This window comes from Zophobas morio, unplaced genomic scaffold (genome assembly GCF_036711695.1).
Source record: "Zophobas morio isolate AGI-343-1 ecotype UQ-CSIRO unplaced genomic scaffold, CSIRO_AGI_Zmor_V1 ptg000006l, whole genome shotgun sequence".
Lineage (NCBI taxonomy): Eukaryota > Metazoa > Arthropoda > Insecta > Coleoptera > Tenebrionidae > Zophobas > Zophobas morio.
In genome coordinates, this window is record NW_026972111.1 from 14,928,269 (window position 1) to 14,945,925 (window position 17,657).

The 17,657-nt window shown below is 32.2% G+C and overlaps 1 protein-coding gene and 1 long non-coding RNA gene across 2 annotated transcripts in view; both read right to left on the reverse strand.

Annotated features, from left to right (window-relative positions):
• Positions 1–17,657, reverse strand: part of LOC135123848 (uncharacterized) — a 167,430-nt gene that overhangs the window by 53,883 nt on the left and 95,890 nt on the right. The gene's annotated exons all lie outside the window — the stretch shown is intronic.
• Positions 7,557–8,041, reverse strand: LOC135123135 (uncharacterized). Its single transcript, XR_010279553.1, has 2 exons — positions 7,973–8,041; positions 7,557–7,912 (listed from the first exon to the last, which is right to left on the reverse strand). It is a non-coding gene; the product is annotated as an uncharacterized LOC135123135 (long non-coding RNA).

Genomic DNA, 17,657 nt, shown 5'->3' on the forward strand with positions numbered 1-17,657 from the left:
ATAGATGTAGTGTAATACTAAGAATAAAATTATTATATTCTCAAATTTTCGGGAAAATGAATTGGGTCGTTTGAATATTGATTTGTAATAATCAATAAAATAACGAAACAATTTACTCACGTATACCTACGTATCAGAGGCAACTGAAAATCGTGTATGTATAAACATTGTTAATTTAAGATGACAGGCGTAACAGCATACGTGAGAGCCAAACACAGAAACTGTAAACAAAACGACCGTCGGTTTTATTGCTTCGACTTCCGCTTATTATATAAAACATTGGGTTTTATTTTAATTCTTGACGGTGAAATTCACAATTGGTTGATTATAAACATGTCTATTTCACATTCGCGGAATCAAGTGAACGCATAAAACAAATGCAGGTCTGTAATGTTAAAGTCGATGTAAATAAGCGTGCTACCCTTATGTTTCAACCGAGTTTTTCCTTTAACAAATTTTGTGTCTACCAAATTGGGTTGGTTGGGGTGTAATACTAATAATAAGTGTTGCCTTTAATTTAATCAATAAAATAAATTGACTTCATTAATTTTTTTGAACCACCTCTTAAGAAAATCTAAAAAATATGAATGGAATGATAAATCACAAGTACAAACTCATCATATTTTTTGCATTTTAGATAGGATTTATTCAGCAAAATTTAAGGGTGACGTCATCAATTTTTTTAGGAGGGATGAACAAATACATTTTGAACAAAAGTTTACCATGCTTATAATAACTTTAAAATATTCCCAAGATTTCAAAGCATTCGGTTTTGTAATTCCTGATTAAATCGATAAAATAAATTCACGCCTTCATTAGTTTTTTTGAGTCACCCTGCATATGCAAATCCAAAAATATGAATGGAATGATAAATCACAAGTACAGACTCATCATATTTTGTACATTTTAGATACGATTTATTCGGAAAACTTTTGAGCTGACGTCATCAGTTTTTTGTAGAAGATAACCAAATATATTTTGACTAAAAATTTATTATGCTCTTTATAACCTTAAAACATCTGCAAGATTTCAAAGCATTCGGTTTTGTAGTTCCTGATTAAATCAATAAAATAAATTTACGCTTTCATTAATTTTTTTGAGTCACTCTGTATATGCAAATCCAAAAAATATGAATGGAGTGATAAATGACAAGTACAGGCTCATCATATTTTGTACATTTTAGATATGATTTATTCGGCAAACTTTCGAGCTGACGTCATCAAGTTTTTGGAGGGGATAAGCAAATATATTTTGACTAAACATTTATTATGCTCTTTATGACCTTAAAACATCTGCAAGATTTCAGAGCATTCGGTTTTGTGGTTCCTGATTAAATCAATAAAATATATTTACGCATTCATTAATTTTTTTGAGTCACCCTGTATATGCAAATCCAAAAAATATTAATGGAGTGATAGTTCACAAGTACAGACTCATCATATTTTGTACATTTTAGATATGATTTATTCCACAAACTTTTGAGCTGACGTCATCAAGTTTTTGGAGGGGATAAGCAAATATTTTTTGACTAAAGATTTATGATGCTCTTTATAGCCTTAAAACATCTGCAACATTTCAAAGCATTCTGGTTAGCAGATTAAAAATTAAATTTCAAAATGTTGTTTTATAATTTTGATTTTTTTTCCAAAAATCTGGACGTTTCGGGTGAAAAGTCGATTCAGAGTTGTAAACTACATGTGTAGGACTATGTTATTTTATACAATTGAAAACCCATTTACTATGTACAATTTTGAAGTGACGTCATCGCTTTAGTGGTGGGGATGATTCGACAAATTTTGGTTAGCGTTTTACCATCTACATGATATTCTTAATATAAGTACAAAATTTCACAACAATCGGTCGAGTACTTTCGGAGATTATCTGTCTAATAAAAATCCGTGACAACAGACGGACAGACGGACAGACGGACAGACGGACGGACAGACGGACAGACGGACAGACGGACAGACAGACGGAAATGGGAGACCTATTTCTTCGTCTTCTAGGGGTCATGAAAGATCGAGAAAACGTAAAAGTAGAGAGTCGGCCGACGGACTCGATTACAATACTTCCTTTGCTTACGCTCGGGAAGTAAAAATGACAAGCCAATCACAAACGTTGACATTCATTGTGTAAAAAGCGTTTGCCATTGCGGTTGTAAATTGTAAATTGAGAAATGGAACTAGAAAATAGTGATCTTCCGGCTGCAGTAATAGCAAGTGCGAACGATGCGTGTGGAAGTTTATTACCGGCTAAAAGTAAAGATCTCTACGAAAGAACATACTCTGAATTCTGCGATTGGTGTACCAAGCAACACGTAAACGATTACATTGAGCCCGTCTTGCTGGCGTATTTTGCCGAGATCGTACAAAAAGGATTAATTGCGAGCCTCTGGCCAAAATTTTCAATGTTGAAGTCTACTCTACGTCTAAAAAAAAATATTGACATTGGCAATTACCATAAATTGATAATGTACATTAAAAGACAAAGTGAAGGACATGTTCCAAAAAAATCAAAAATATTGGAGAAAGGGCAAGTACAACAATTTATTATTGAAGCTCCAAATGATGTATTTTTAATGGCCAAGGTAAATTAAGACCAAGAACTTGAATTTGTACAAGCTAACAACTTTTATAGGTAGCACTCATTTTCGGCATCGCTGGAGCTTTAAGAAAGCATGAACTTCTAGAATTGCAAACCAACAATGTTGAAGATTTGAAATCAAAATTTTTAGTTACTATCCCTGGCTCCAGAACAAAACCAAAAGAAAAAAGAGTTTTTACCATTGTAGATGATGACCAAAGTATATTTTTAAAATTAATCAGACGGTATATAACACTGAGACCCAACCATACAAAACATACACGATTCTTTGTACACTACAGACACAATAAATGCGCTACAAACCCTGTTGGTATCAACACATTTTCCAAAATTCCATGTACAGTTGCACAATTTTTAAAATTAGATCAGCCAAAACTCTATACGGGACATTGTTTCCGTAGATCATCAGCCACAATCTTATCTGACTCAGGGGCTGATTTTGCGGCAATAAAGAGGCACGGTGGGTGGAAATCAACAAGGGTTGCAGAGTCATACTTAGAAGACTCAGTTCAAAATAAAGTTAATATTGCCAAGCAATTGTTTTGTAACGAGACAGCAACTTCTGCCACCACCCCCGAGACCTCTACACAATTGTTTTGCTCAGCCACTGCTAATTTTTCTTCTAATTCGCCAGCAGAAACAGAAATAAATAACTCGATCAACTCGATAAATAACATAACCTCAAACACCTCCGAAAACGTTCAAATCAACATAAATCCTGACGTCAGCAACACAAAGAATTTATCTGTTCCTTTCGTAACCTTTAAGGGTGCCCAGTAGCAGACCGAAAAATGAGCTAAATAGATTTTTATTTTACGGGCGTAATTTCAACTTTGAAAAAAAGATCGACATTTCAATTGATAGATTATGTCTAAATCTCTGGGGAAGACACAATATTTTTTAAAATAAGTGATTGTTTAGTGTTTAATTAATCGTTCATTCTTCGAAGGAATTTGCATTTTTAGACGAGGAGAGAGCATTTTTCGCTTCAACTTTTATATCAGTGCAAAGACAACATTGAGCTCTATGGGGAAGACCCGGTCATGTTTGTTTAAAATTTATATTTATCAAAATATTTGCGTTTTAAAAAAATACGGAATAATGAAATTAAATTGAAACTAGGCAACTCTATTTACAAAGCATTCGTTTCCATAAATGGTTGAGTTTGACACAGCAGGGAGCCTTGCCGACCGACCCGTGTTCAGGTAATCCGTCCAGGTACTTAGGTCATAAAACTCATAAATACTTTTAGCTTACGAACATTGTTGAAACTCTTTTACAAGTCGACTTCTTTCATTGCTAACATAATTTGAATTAAAAGTATGCAAATTTTTATAATTTTATACATTCTACTAAAACATTTTCTTACAAAAAATTATTCCAGTATTTTTTACTAATCTGTCATTCTATATATAAATCAATACACAAAACTGACAAGATTTAGATTCTCATCACTTCACTAACCACTTATTTACCTGAACAATCATATTTATTTAAATTTAATTTTTTGATACTCTTTTCCGCACCACCTATGAGGTAGAGTATTATAGGCACGTTTTTTACGTGATATCTCCAGTAAACCTATTCCAATATTACTATTTATTCCTGTGTGTGTTTATACTAGAAGGGGAAAAGATTTAGGTATATGAACTACACATGACGCGAATGCAAATAAAAAATTTTAATTGTACAATCTTTTCTTTCCAATTTGTCTAATGGGTTGATTTGTTTAATAACGAGAATCTACTCTCTCCGGAAGTAAGGCATAAAATAAAATTTTTCTCTCTATCTATTTCGCTCTTTCATATTATTTTCCCAAAATTTATCATCTCGTTGAATTAAGCATTATTTAAATTGGACATTTTATATATTTCTAAGATAGCGTTTTTGTTTATTAAGCCCTCTGGCGATGCCGCTAAAAATGTACAAACCGCATTGTCTTATTGTCAGTTTGGTCTTACTGCAAAATGCTTCAGTTGCCCTTGTTTCATTTTCTATGCAAAGATTTTGGGCGAATACATGCTGAACTAGATTTGCAGGGATGTAAAATGTTTTTCGCAGTACAGTAGGATTAGCCGTGTTACTTGTTCTCTCATTTTGTAAATTTTACCAAAATAACGTTCGGTTAGTCTAAAGGACTTTTCTGCGCACCATTCTGGATTATTGCGTTCGTCAATTGTGTTTTGTTCGATTAAAAAGACATCAAGGTTTGAAACTTGCCTCGTTATTAGATACATCATCGCCCGAGAACTTGTATGATCCACAGACCGGAGCGCGCTCAGGCCAATGTCGAGTCTATAAGCCTCCAGAAATTCTGCGGGAAATAGTTATTATTTAGATGCTTTTGTTTACACACGTCTCACATGTTTCACTCGACTTTGACACTCAACTATTTTTTTGTTTAACTAAGAATTAATACTTTCACTGCGTTTGATTCTAACGACCTAAATTAGCAATACTAGTGGAACAGTAATCAAGCAATAGATTTTTTTGGGAAAGTACAGTTAATTTTTATGTTTTAGCAGCAATGTGTTCTATTTTCTATTAATTTTTAGGTACATATTTTTAGTCACAATTTTGGTAGTTATTTTTTACTTTTATTTTTAGCAATAATAAATAGTCCAAACATGAAAAAATAAAAAAAAATTAAAATCGGAAAATCTAAAATTTAGAAATCGAGAAATTGAACAATCGTATAATTGAAAAATCGAAACATCGAAAAACTGGAAAATCGAAAAATTTAAAAAAAAAAGGAAAATCAGAAATAAAGTCGCGATCTTTTCTATAGAACCACTCCCTAGTGTAAATTTTCAAAATTTGTTTGGTGTAAGTGACCTTGACGGGTTTCGGGGGGAAAACATATGTGTCAAAAATTTGACAGGTTTGATGGCCCCTTTGTCAATGTAGATATTTTACTTTAATAAATATATGAACAGAACATACAATCTGCACGGGACACAGGGCGGCATAGCTGAGGGCAACCGAAACATTCGTGTTGTGCTAGTTTCGATTGCGATATCAACTACTGCTACCAACCGCGTTCGGCGTAAAGTACTAGATGACAGGGCTACCAACTTGACTTTTTATCGAGTGGTTCCGTAGAAATGACCGCTACTGTATAATGAATTCCGAAAATTGAAAAACTGAAATATGCATAGAAGAACTGAAAACTGGAGAAATCGAAAAATCTAGAATTTTAAAAATTGAAAAATTAAAATATCGAAAAGTTGAAAAATTGCGAAATCGTATCAGTGAAACATCGGACAATTGAGAAATCGAAAAATAAAAAAATGGAGAAATCCAAAAATTTGAAGAATGGGAAAATGAAAATGTCAAAAATTAAAATACTGGAAAATTGAAACATCAAAAGTTGAAAAATCGAAAAACCGAAAAGTCGAAAAATCTCAATAATGTATTTATAAACCACAAGTTCAGGATTATGCTACTAAAAAATTGATAACATCATCTCAAAATTTTGCTGAATAAATTCTACTAAAAATGTGCAAAATATGATGAGCTTTTACTTGTAATTTATCATTGCATTCATATTTTTTTAGATTTGCTTATATACCTAGGTGGCTCAAAAAAATTAATAAATGAGTCAATTTATTCTATTGATTAAATCAGTCTCGACTCACTCCATTTTCCCAGAAATTTTTGGAATACTGTTATTTTTAGTCTAATCCACCTTGATTTACGTGTCCTTGCAAAATGTTGATGATTTCATCACAAAATTGTGTACCTAAAGTAAAAATTTAACTCGAAAATGCTGGATATGTTTCATTGTATTTTACGTGCGAGGGAAGTTCTGTCGAAACAACTTTCCACCAATTTTTCTTGCTGTTATATTTGAACATAAACAGTTTATTTTATGTATTTTTAAAACATTATAAAGAAAATAAAAAGTTGTGTTAGACTGAACCTTGTGGGTTTCTCAATCTATTTTCCGTAGCATTTTAAACTTTCAACTCAATTTCTTTCAAAATAGATAGAAATGGATTTCGATGGGTTATTTCCTTGTACCCTTCATTTCAAAATAAATAAGCTTATCTGGTGTTGTTTACCGGTTTGCATTTTATGACGGACTCCCTACAGTGACCATAATCTCTCCTCTCTTGGGTCGCTACCTGCCGTGCAACCGTACTTTGGGTTGCATAGTTACAAAAAATAATTCTTCTCACTGAAACCGATTTTGCGGGCGACGACTGGGGACCCTTAACAATTGTAGTTTTAATAGTTTTGTGATGAATATCCAAAAATAATTCTAATTATGTTATAACAATATTTCATTAATTGTAAAAGTTTCTTGTAAAATGGATACAATTAAAAGAAAAATAAATGAGTAGGTATATCTGGTTGTCTAACATCATGACAGATCACAACGTTTTAAAACCGTGAAAATGACGAACTAAAAAAGAGTGCGTTAATGAAAAAGGGATCGTTAATGACGTCCATTAACGCATCCTTTTTTCGGAAAAAAAAATTCATTAATATTCACATTAATAAGTGGTCGACGAAAAAAATTTTTAACAACTTGGAAATAATAAAATACAAAAAGTTTATAACATTCAAAATTTCAATTTCAGTCTTGACTTAATCAATAAATGATTTTTAAACCTACACAGAAAAAAGTTTACTTGTAAATTTACTGTGAAAATCACAGGTAATTTGTAACCCGAGATAATAAGGGTAATATTCCAACGAAATGTATTTTTAAGTTTGAATGTGATATTTACTTTTTGAATGTAAATCGAAATTACAAAAGAACATGTAAAATTACAAGTAAAATGTAATTTTGACGATTGTAAATTTACAATAAAATATGTAAATTTCCGTGAATGGGTATGTAAATTTCCGTGAATTGGTATGTAAATTTCCGTGAATTGATATGTAAATTTACACAAATTATTGTTATTTTTAGTACTAGTTTTAATCAAAGAAACCATGTCGGACAAAGTGAACCTTTTATTTTATGGTGAAAAACATAATAAACATGTAATAAAATCATAAACACAAAACAAAGTCATTGATGTTGTATATACTTTACATTAATTTAATTTGTTCATAAGGCCAATTACTTTGCGTTTTGTTGGTGTTATTCTTTTTAATTTGGATCCTTGATCTGGATGTATTTTCAAAAAAAATCTTTGCATCATTTCCAAAACTGCTGATACTTCGTCTGGATATTTTAAATTCATTATAAAATATAATCCAAACGCCCAAGATACTGCATCCTTTAAAGTGACAACACTTGGAATCACTACTTGTCGTTCTAAAACTACGTGATAAATTGTTTGTGGATCGCTCTCTAGAAAAATACAAAAATACATTAAAATGTTATAGGTACAAAGACGTTTTAAATACTTGCCTATTTCAATTGCACATGGCGCAGCCACCTTGATAATTTCATTTAAATTATTCATATCATCACCCTGTGATAAAAATTGCATTAACATAACAATTAATTATGACATGGGCAAATTATAGTAGGAAGTAATTATCCGCCTGGAAAGTATACTTTTGTAACTGGAGGAAAATAGTAAACCAGAATAGTAAAGTACTTACCTTTAACAACAAAATACACTATTTTGTACAAAATATATTACCACAACTAATGCACTCCAACTTGTTATAACCTGCAAGCGTTATAGTAATGATTGCGTGCGCATCAACAATTCACAGTATGCATGTGATTTCACCGGTAGACTGGATTATTTTACAAAGTTGGAAGTAATTGTAAAAAATGTTAGTATATTTACGGTATTATAAAGTATAATTCATTTATAAAGTGAATATATGTTACAGCTAATATCCGAAATACTTTATTATGCATAATAACTAGACACTTTAGGAATTATGCGTAATAACTAAACTTGTCAGTTATTATGCATAATAACCGGAAAGATTAGGAATTATGCGTAATAACTGAAACTTTCAGTAAATGGGTTTTAAATTATATAAAATAACATAGTCCTACACATGTAGTTTACGACTCCGAATTGAGTTTTTACCCGAAACGTCCAGATTTTTGGAAAAAAAATCAAAAATATAAAGCAACATTTTGCAATTAAATTTTACATCTGCAAAACCGAATGCTTTGAAATCTTGCAGATGGTTTACAGTTATGATAAGCATGGTAAATTTTTAGTCAAAATATATTTACTTGTCCCCTCCAAAAAATTTATGACGTCAGCTCAAAAGTTTGCCAAATAAATTCTATCTAAAATGTACAAACTATGAAGAGTTCCATTCATATTTTTTTGATTTGCATATACAGGGTGACTCAAAAAATTAATGAATGCGTGAATTTATTTTATTGATTTAATCAGGAACTACAAAACAGAATACCTTAAAATCTTGAAGATATTTTAAAGTTATCATAGGCATTGTAAATTTTGCTGAATAAATCCTATTTCAAATGTGCAAAATATGATGAAACTGTATTTGTGATTTATCATTCCATTCATATTTTTTGGATTTGCATATACAAGGTGAATCTAAAAAATTAATGAGTGCGTGAATTTATTTTATTAATTAAACCGATTATTTTGAAATTTTGGAGATGTTTTAAATTTATCATAAGTATGGTAAGATTTTTAATCAAAATATATTTGCTTTCTAAAATTGATGACGTCACCTTAAAATTTAACCGAACAAATCCTATCCTAAATGTGTAAAGAATGATGACTCTATACTTGTGATTTATCACTGCATTAATATTTTTTAGATTTGCTTATACGGGGTGTCTCAATCAATTAATTTTATGGATTAAATCAAGAATTACAAAATAAATCTGTTTAATTCCCCCACAAAATTGATGACGTTATCTCAAAATTTTGCCGAATAAATTCTACCCAAAATTATGTCGATTGTAGCTTACTAGATAATTGTTTCCATCCTCTGTTTTGAGGGGACGAACTCATTCAAATCAAACTAATTTCTACGTGACATTTTTTCGATGCATAAACATAAACACTTTCAAGTTGTTTTTCTTATCAAGGATAACCTAAGGACGTTCAGTAATGGAGTCCATTGGGCAATTTGTTACTTTCAAATTTTCTCGACATTTCATAACCCTTAGACAAGGCCGTAGCTAGGGGGAGGTTAGGGGATGCTCCCCTAGATCTAGACAAGTTATAATTAACCAAATGTGAATTACAGCATCCAAAAACCGAATAAAATGTAGTGTTTTATTCAATAAACGGAAATCAGAGCAATAAAAAAGTCTGGTCCGTCGGCATTGTCATCCGGTTATTCCAATTCGTGGAAAACATGTTTTAGTTTAGTTTATGTTTCACCGTCACGTCTACAGGTTGATAAGTGTTATGGCTATTTGTCTTAAATTACAAGTACTATACAGGATGTTCCTTTTATCTGTTCACGCCTGACAATTTTTGTATAGGCGACATATTATACACCCCAGAGACGACTTCGTGTTTTAATAAGCAATCATAGGAATCACAAAAAAAATGACAAAGATGTCAATGGCAAATAATGATAAAATTGAAAAAATTAATACTTACTCAATTTTTATTTTAAAATGTCCCGCTACCAAAATGTAATACGAAAAAAACATAATAGGCATGCAGTCGTCACGTTTCCGACAGCGAGGGAAGTACTGTCTAAACTCTTTAGACCAATTTTTTTTTTAAATCAACTGTACATGTGATATGTAGGGGAAAGCGAGGCAGGGTGGGTAGCTTTTTTGAAAATATTATGCATAATTCCTGTTCCTCTATTAGTTATTATCAGTATTGCCTAAACGTTTGCGTTATTATGCATAATAACTGAAAAGTTCAGTTATTACGCATAATTCCTAATCTTTCCGGTTATTATGCATAATAACTGACAAGTTTAGTTATTACGCATAATTCCTAAAATATCTAGTTATTATGCATAATAACGGATTTCGGATATTAGCTGTAACATATACATTTACAATTGCGATTCTGTATTGTGTTTTTTCAATTTGACTTGTGAAAATACAAATAGTGACACAAGTTTACTTATTTTATGCACAATGTTGCTAACTTACGTAAATTTACTAAATTTAAGTAAAAAAATACATAAAAAGCAACAGTAAAATAATTGTAAATTTACACGACTTTTTTCTGTGTATGCTAAGAATTGTCTCGGAAAAAAAATAGTAATCTAATTAATCTCTAACTTAAATTATTTACGGATAATTTTTTCAAATACGACTAGCAAGTTAACTGACGAAATTTTATAAACAGCATAGATTGCGCATTTACCACAAGAGGGGAACTTAATCTCAAGATTTTATCATTAATCATTACCACCCAGAATACGGCCCCTAATAACGATTTAAAAAGTTTTAAATTTAAAACAGTTTCGTTGGAACTGTTACGCGTGAAAATAGTGAAATTAGTAAAAAATGCCGAGATTCAAAATTACGTAAGCTATAGAAATTATTAACAACAATAGTTTGCAGAATTGACAAGAACTAAGTATAGGTAATAACGTTTAGGAAAAAGAATTATCATAATTAAGTGAAAAAGGCTAAGATATAATGTCGGTTTAAGAAAGAAGAAATTTGTGTAACAACTATTTACTCGATGACCATAAAGTAGGATAGTAGAATAGCAGTTTAGTTTATAAGTTAACATTACCAGACAAATAGAAACCGATAAGCTGATAAAAGCTGTACGCAACCTATAAGTCGCGATGATGATAATTAGAGAGCGGAAAATATGCAGCAAAATTTTGGGAAATATGATCATATGACATGCATCAAATTTATGCAAATATGCAATAACTTTCTTAATATATGCAGAGATATGCAGTTGCATATGCTCCAAAAATAAAAAAAGTGTAATAACCGAACTAAATTTATTTACAAATTGCAAAAACACCTTACCTTTTATTACAAAAAATACATAAATCACATTGCAAAGTGTTTAATTAGATCTCACTGACAAATAAATGACATTTTTTAAGATAATATTCTTATACTAAAAAATAAATATAGGTAAACAGAACGAATTAAAAAATAGTAGTAATCGACTATTTAATTACTATTTTGGTAACAATTTATTTTTAAATATTTTTCGAAATATTCTAACAAAAATTTGTCCGGTGATTCTAAAGTATGCAGTGGCGGCTCGTCAGATGAGGCAAGTGAGGCGGCGCCTCACAGCATATGTCTTAAGAACGGATTGACTTAATTTGTAATTAAAAAAGAGCTTTCAATGCATTTTTAGTTACAAAAATATGTTGAAATGGCAAATCTGTTGATGATTTTTTGTTTTTTACGCTTTCTGCTGACATTTTCGGTTGAATACCGTACAATTTATACCCCTTGTTCTTTAACTGAAGCGGCCACAACGTCGGTTCACTTGAACCAACGAAGCCCAATCACAGACACGGATTTCCATGGCTCAGGTGCTATACTCCTATACATGCGTTCGCTCGGAACTGAGGCGATATCTTCGGTGCTTCTCGACCATTTTCGGCGTACTCATTAAACCATTTTCCCATTTATTTTACAAAACGGAAGGGCTGCGGGGTGCGTGGGTAATTAGCATGAATGTGAGTAACAGCCCACGTGTGATGTTTCGTGTTTTTGTCTGTTTCATAGGTACAGGTGAGTGAAAAATGAATCTCGAGTACCATATCGTCAGGTTCCTTCTTGAAACGCCGTTTTCACGGCGAACCGAGCAAGAACGTCGGCAAATTTTACTAAATATCGAGCAGTCAAAACCGTTAATTAATTTAACTTCCATTGATAAGAGACAGAATCGTCAGTAGTACTCCAAGTCTTTTAAATAAACTTGGTACGAAACATATAAATGGCTCTGCCGTAATATTTGTACGATTTAAATAATTTCATCCGAAGTGCAAAGTTACATGAAAGTTCCAAAGTACACATTAAAAATTTCATGGGCCTTTAGAAAGGAACACAACAACTATTCCCGAATCCCTCCAAGAAAGTGGTAGTTTAAACAAAATTTTGACTTGTAAAAACATTGTTGATTAAATGTGTTATGGGTGTTATTATTAATAATATTATTATTATTATTATTATTATTAAGACCTACCACTGACCCGGAAATGACCGGTATTCGGGCAAGACTTTTATCATTACTAACTAGTAAGACCAAGTAATATGCACTAATCACATTAATTTAATTATTAATATTATTATTGTCAAATTTCTATCATCGCCTCACCACATCAGACAGTCACGAGCCGCCACTGAAAGTATGTATTTGTAAATATAAAAACTGCACACTGCGTCCACAGATGTAAAAATACTTATCAGATTAGAGCAGGCACAACAAAACACAGTTCCTTCTTGAAGAATAAGTTCAGGAAAAGGTTTAATTCATAAATTAATTTGAGTTATCTACATATTGACACACATCTCTATCGCTTTAAATACTTAAATGCAAACTCACAATGAAAAATAATAGGATAACGTCCCTTCGACCACCATAAACCATACCATTAATACAACGAACAAAAATATTGAAATGAACGGTATTTCCAAAAGTAATTAGGAGTCGAATTTACCTGGAAGGATGGCTTAACACCCAGTGGTTCCTCCAAACTACCATGTTGTTATTATAATTTTCCTGTAATTGGGCTTGTCCCGTTGGAGAATAAACCTTATTATTATTATTATTATTATTATTATTATTATTATTATTATTATTATTATTATTATAAAACCCAAACCTTTCCCAGTTATTTGAAGCTCAGGACAAGATTTGCAATATGATTAATGAAATTTCGTCTTTCTAGAAAAATGCCGATCGAATGGCATTTTTTTTTCAAAGTAGCACAAAAATTGATAAAAATGCAAAATATGCACCCGTTACGTGAAATATGCAGCAGAAGGCAAATACGAGCCCTAACAACTAAATATTGGGACACAAACAAATTCTCAAAAAAATCCGGTACATATTTTTGATATCATTCAATTCGTTTGGACTAAATGCAAATTTTGCATGGGCATCTATTTTGGCAGAGAGTGAGGTATTTTGCAAATTAATAAATTTTCTTAGAGCGCAAACATTGTCACCTAAATAAAAAATGTGCAATTTTTGCTGACATTTAAATGTTGGGACACCCGAGAAAATTTGCTAAGTATACCATCGAAATACAAACGCAGTGGCTGGTAAATGCTGCCATTATTATAGGGATTGTAGCATTTCATACTAGTGTTGGTTTCACTTAGAAGAAAATAGTTAGTGGTGGGGTAATTTTAGTAAAATTTCTGAAAATAATAATTTCGCAGTACTGCATGGGAAAATCGATAAGACAAAGTGAAGATTTGTTCTAAATAGCTTAGTCGTCGATGGTAAACATCGTAAAATATTACGCAGACAGAGGTACCATAGGAATAAAAGATAAAATTCCTGGTAGGCCACCACTTGTGAAGCCCCGTGATCAACCACAACTAATGAAAATTTATAAAAGTGGACGACGGAGTGCTTCAAGAGAAATTACTACTTGCTGGAATAGCGATAACCAACTAAATGTTTCAAGACAATATTGTCGCGAATGGGTACACAAATCAGGCTTTGGTTTTTACATTGTAAATCTTAAATAAAGCTATCTTTGATTGACTTTATTATTTATTTATATTATGTTAGGCTAAAGTAAAACCACAACTAAAAACTGCCCATAAGAAAAATTGGTTAATATGACCAAAATAAAAATTGGAGAAAAGTAGTATATAACGCTGAGTCCAAATTTGATGTATGGGTGAGATAATAGTCGAAAAAGAGTTATTGAAATAAAAAAGGAATTTTAATATGGATTATCTTAAACAATCAGTCAAGTCTGCAAGCGGAAAAACGGTTTGGGGGTGCATGTCAATTAACGGAATTTAAAGACCAGTTAACAACGTTCATGGAAGGGAAATTACAAATTCAAACAAATGTCAAGAGACTTTGTAAAAAAATATTAACAACTTCTGAAGCAGTCTATCCTGTTGATATTTATATTTTTCAACAGGATGATGCTTCAAGTTACACACCTACAACACTTATTACAAAGAATAATAATATAAATGTTTGCCCTGACCATCGAATTGCCCAGATTCTAATCTAGTAGAAACGGTATGGCGGCGTGAAATAAAAAAATATTTAGGAAATCATCCATAACAAGCGATTGTCAATCTTCAACACGAAATTTAGCGAGTCTAGGATACGGTAACAACTCCTGTGTATTGCAGAAAATTAGTTGAAAGTATGATGGCAAGAATTCCTGCAGTTATTAAGGCAAAAGGAGATATGACCAGTTACTGAATTTGCTGTGTCCCAATATTTATGTGTCACAAAATGTTACGTTGTTTTAGAGTTTTATGTCACTGTTTGAGTTAGAAATCAGTTTTTGTTGTGCTGTAAACATTAACAGTTTTGCAAAACGAAGTAATTTTAAAATTTTAATTATCTAAAATAAATTACATTTTTGTTAAAAAGTTTGGTGATTTTTTTATAAAAATTTTTTGTTGTCCCAATATTTAGTTGTTAGGGCTCGTATATGCAAATATACAATTTTTTTATAGCTGTATTCATTTTTAATTAGCATGATTCGTTCACATATTAAATATCAAGACTTATATGCAAAAAATAACGGATATGCAAATTTCATAAAATCCGCTCTCTAATGATAATAATAATAATAATAATACTAGAAATCAAATTTATTAGTAGGTAACCGTTTGTGGCTCAAGGGGAAATTAAACGGCCATACACAAAGACACGCACCTAGTGAGCGTTATAGGAACAAAGGTAAGGGTAGTAACAGAGTGGTTGTAACCAGGGATGTTGCGAATATTCGCATCCGCATCCACAAATGCGGAGCTTCCGCATTGATTTGGACATCCGCATCCGCATCCGCAATAATCAATGCGGAACTCATGCGGATGCGGATGTAAATGTGGTGCAAGTCGCGACAAGAAAGAAATTAATTGGAGCCGACGAGTGACGCATAGCGTGCACTCGTGATCCATTGACCAATAGGAAGACAAGAATTCTACTTTCGGTGTTCCGTTTCGCACATCAGAACGTGTTTAGTCGGGATTGCGCGAATTGTGAACGTTTTGTTTTTGTATGTTATTGGACAAGTGAATCTACAATGGCACCACCGATGCAAAGTGAGATGTGGACTTATTTTAAACCAGATGATGATCGAAATAAAGCTCAGTGTACCTATAATATGTAATAAAACATATTCTCGCAAGGGTCGTACCACTTCGTCTTTGAAAAATCATCTGATATCCATGCACCCAGAACAGTTTAGTTTGTTCGAAAGTTCGAATAACGAAAAACAAATGCAGAAGATGAAAGCTGATGCACGTAAATTTTACTATCAACAGTGTTTATTTATTAGCCTTAATAAAGCGTTTTGCTTTTATTAATTACTTAAATATACTTTTAAGTTCTTAATAGATTATCAGTTATAATATATTAAGTGCATCGCAATGTTATCGATAATTTTGAGCAACAATAACTCGAATGCTTGTTGCATTGAAAACGCACGAGTGCTTTAGCACGAGTGCATTTTTCTTAGGCAACAAGCATGAGAGATTATTGTTGTTCAAAATTATCGATTTCATTGTGATGCACGCAATATATTCAACAGATTATTGCAAGAACAAACATTTTAAAAATAATTTTATAATGATTTACGAAGTAGTTTGGTGTGCGATACTATGGCGACGCAAGTAAATAAGAACAGCCATTTTGCAAAATTTGTGTGGGTTTAAAAAACCATGTCCAATTTTCGTTTTGGTCGTAACACGCCAAAAGAAATTGATGATTCTATTACAAACATTACGCCGCTAAATACGAAGAACTCACGAAATTCAATCTGGAGGCAATTTGAGAAGTTTTGCGGTGAACGCAAATATGTTTTTGATGGAAACACTTCCACGGAAAAACTAGCATTCATCCTCAAAGATTGGGGGTACAATATGAAAAAAGTCGATGGTAATGACTACAAAGAAGCAGTAATAAAAACGATGTGGAATGTAACGGCAAAGCAGTTGCAAGAACTGTATTTCAATAAATTTGGTATAAAGTTTGATCCTTTTGTTGACCTGGAATTCAAGGGTAGTAGAAATGCACGCGACGCAAAACGCCGGAACCTACAAATACAACCGGAAAAACGCAAAACTAGTTCCTCAATTTTGACTCTAGAAGAATACAACAAGATTCTAAAGATTTATAACGAAGACACGCCAGATGGTTTACAGAAAATGTTTTTTTATGTGGCTGGATTAGAATTAGCTTGGAGGGGATGTGAAGGTGTTAACGTTACTATCAAACATTTTAAGGAAGAAAGTGATAATTGTGGTTTGCCTACGGGGCGAATAGAATACAATTGTATTTTTTCCAAAACAGCTCAAGGAGGTAGCCATAAATTAACAGACAGCAAATGGCTTGCAACAAACACCACAGATCCTAGAATTTGCCCTGTTAGGTAATTAAATACTGTTTCAAATACAAAATAATAATTATTTTATTATTTAAGGCTCTACAAAAAAATGCTGAGCAAGAGAGGTAAACATATAACCACCGATCGTTTATTTTTAACGCCAAATCCTGCATGGAGAGAACCTAGTTCTGTAGGATGGTTCAAAAATTCACCCGTTGGAAGGAATGAAATGGGGAAATGGACAAGAACCGCCGCAGAAGAAATAGGCATCGACATAAAGAAAAAGAAGATTAGTAATCATTCATTACGGTCAACTGCAGTGTCGCAACTTGCAAAAGCGGGAGTCGGTGAAGAACAGCTTATAAAGATTACCGGTCATGCCAATACTTTCTCCATCAAACCATACCTTCAGCTCGATGGAGATCATCATTATCAAATGATTGACAAATTACGCGCCAACTCAACGGCTATGGAAGAGTCTAATAACAAATCCACAAATTGCGCACCGTCTGCTTTGGTACAAATGTCTAAAAATATAGTTACTACTTCACCAAGCACACAAACCCCTGTAAATTACTACAACTGTACCATAATTAATTACAATTCTTAGTTTCATAATTAAATATTTGGTTAGTAACCTCTTG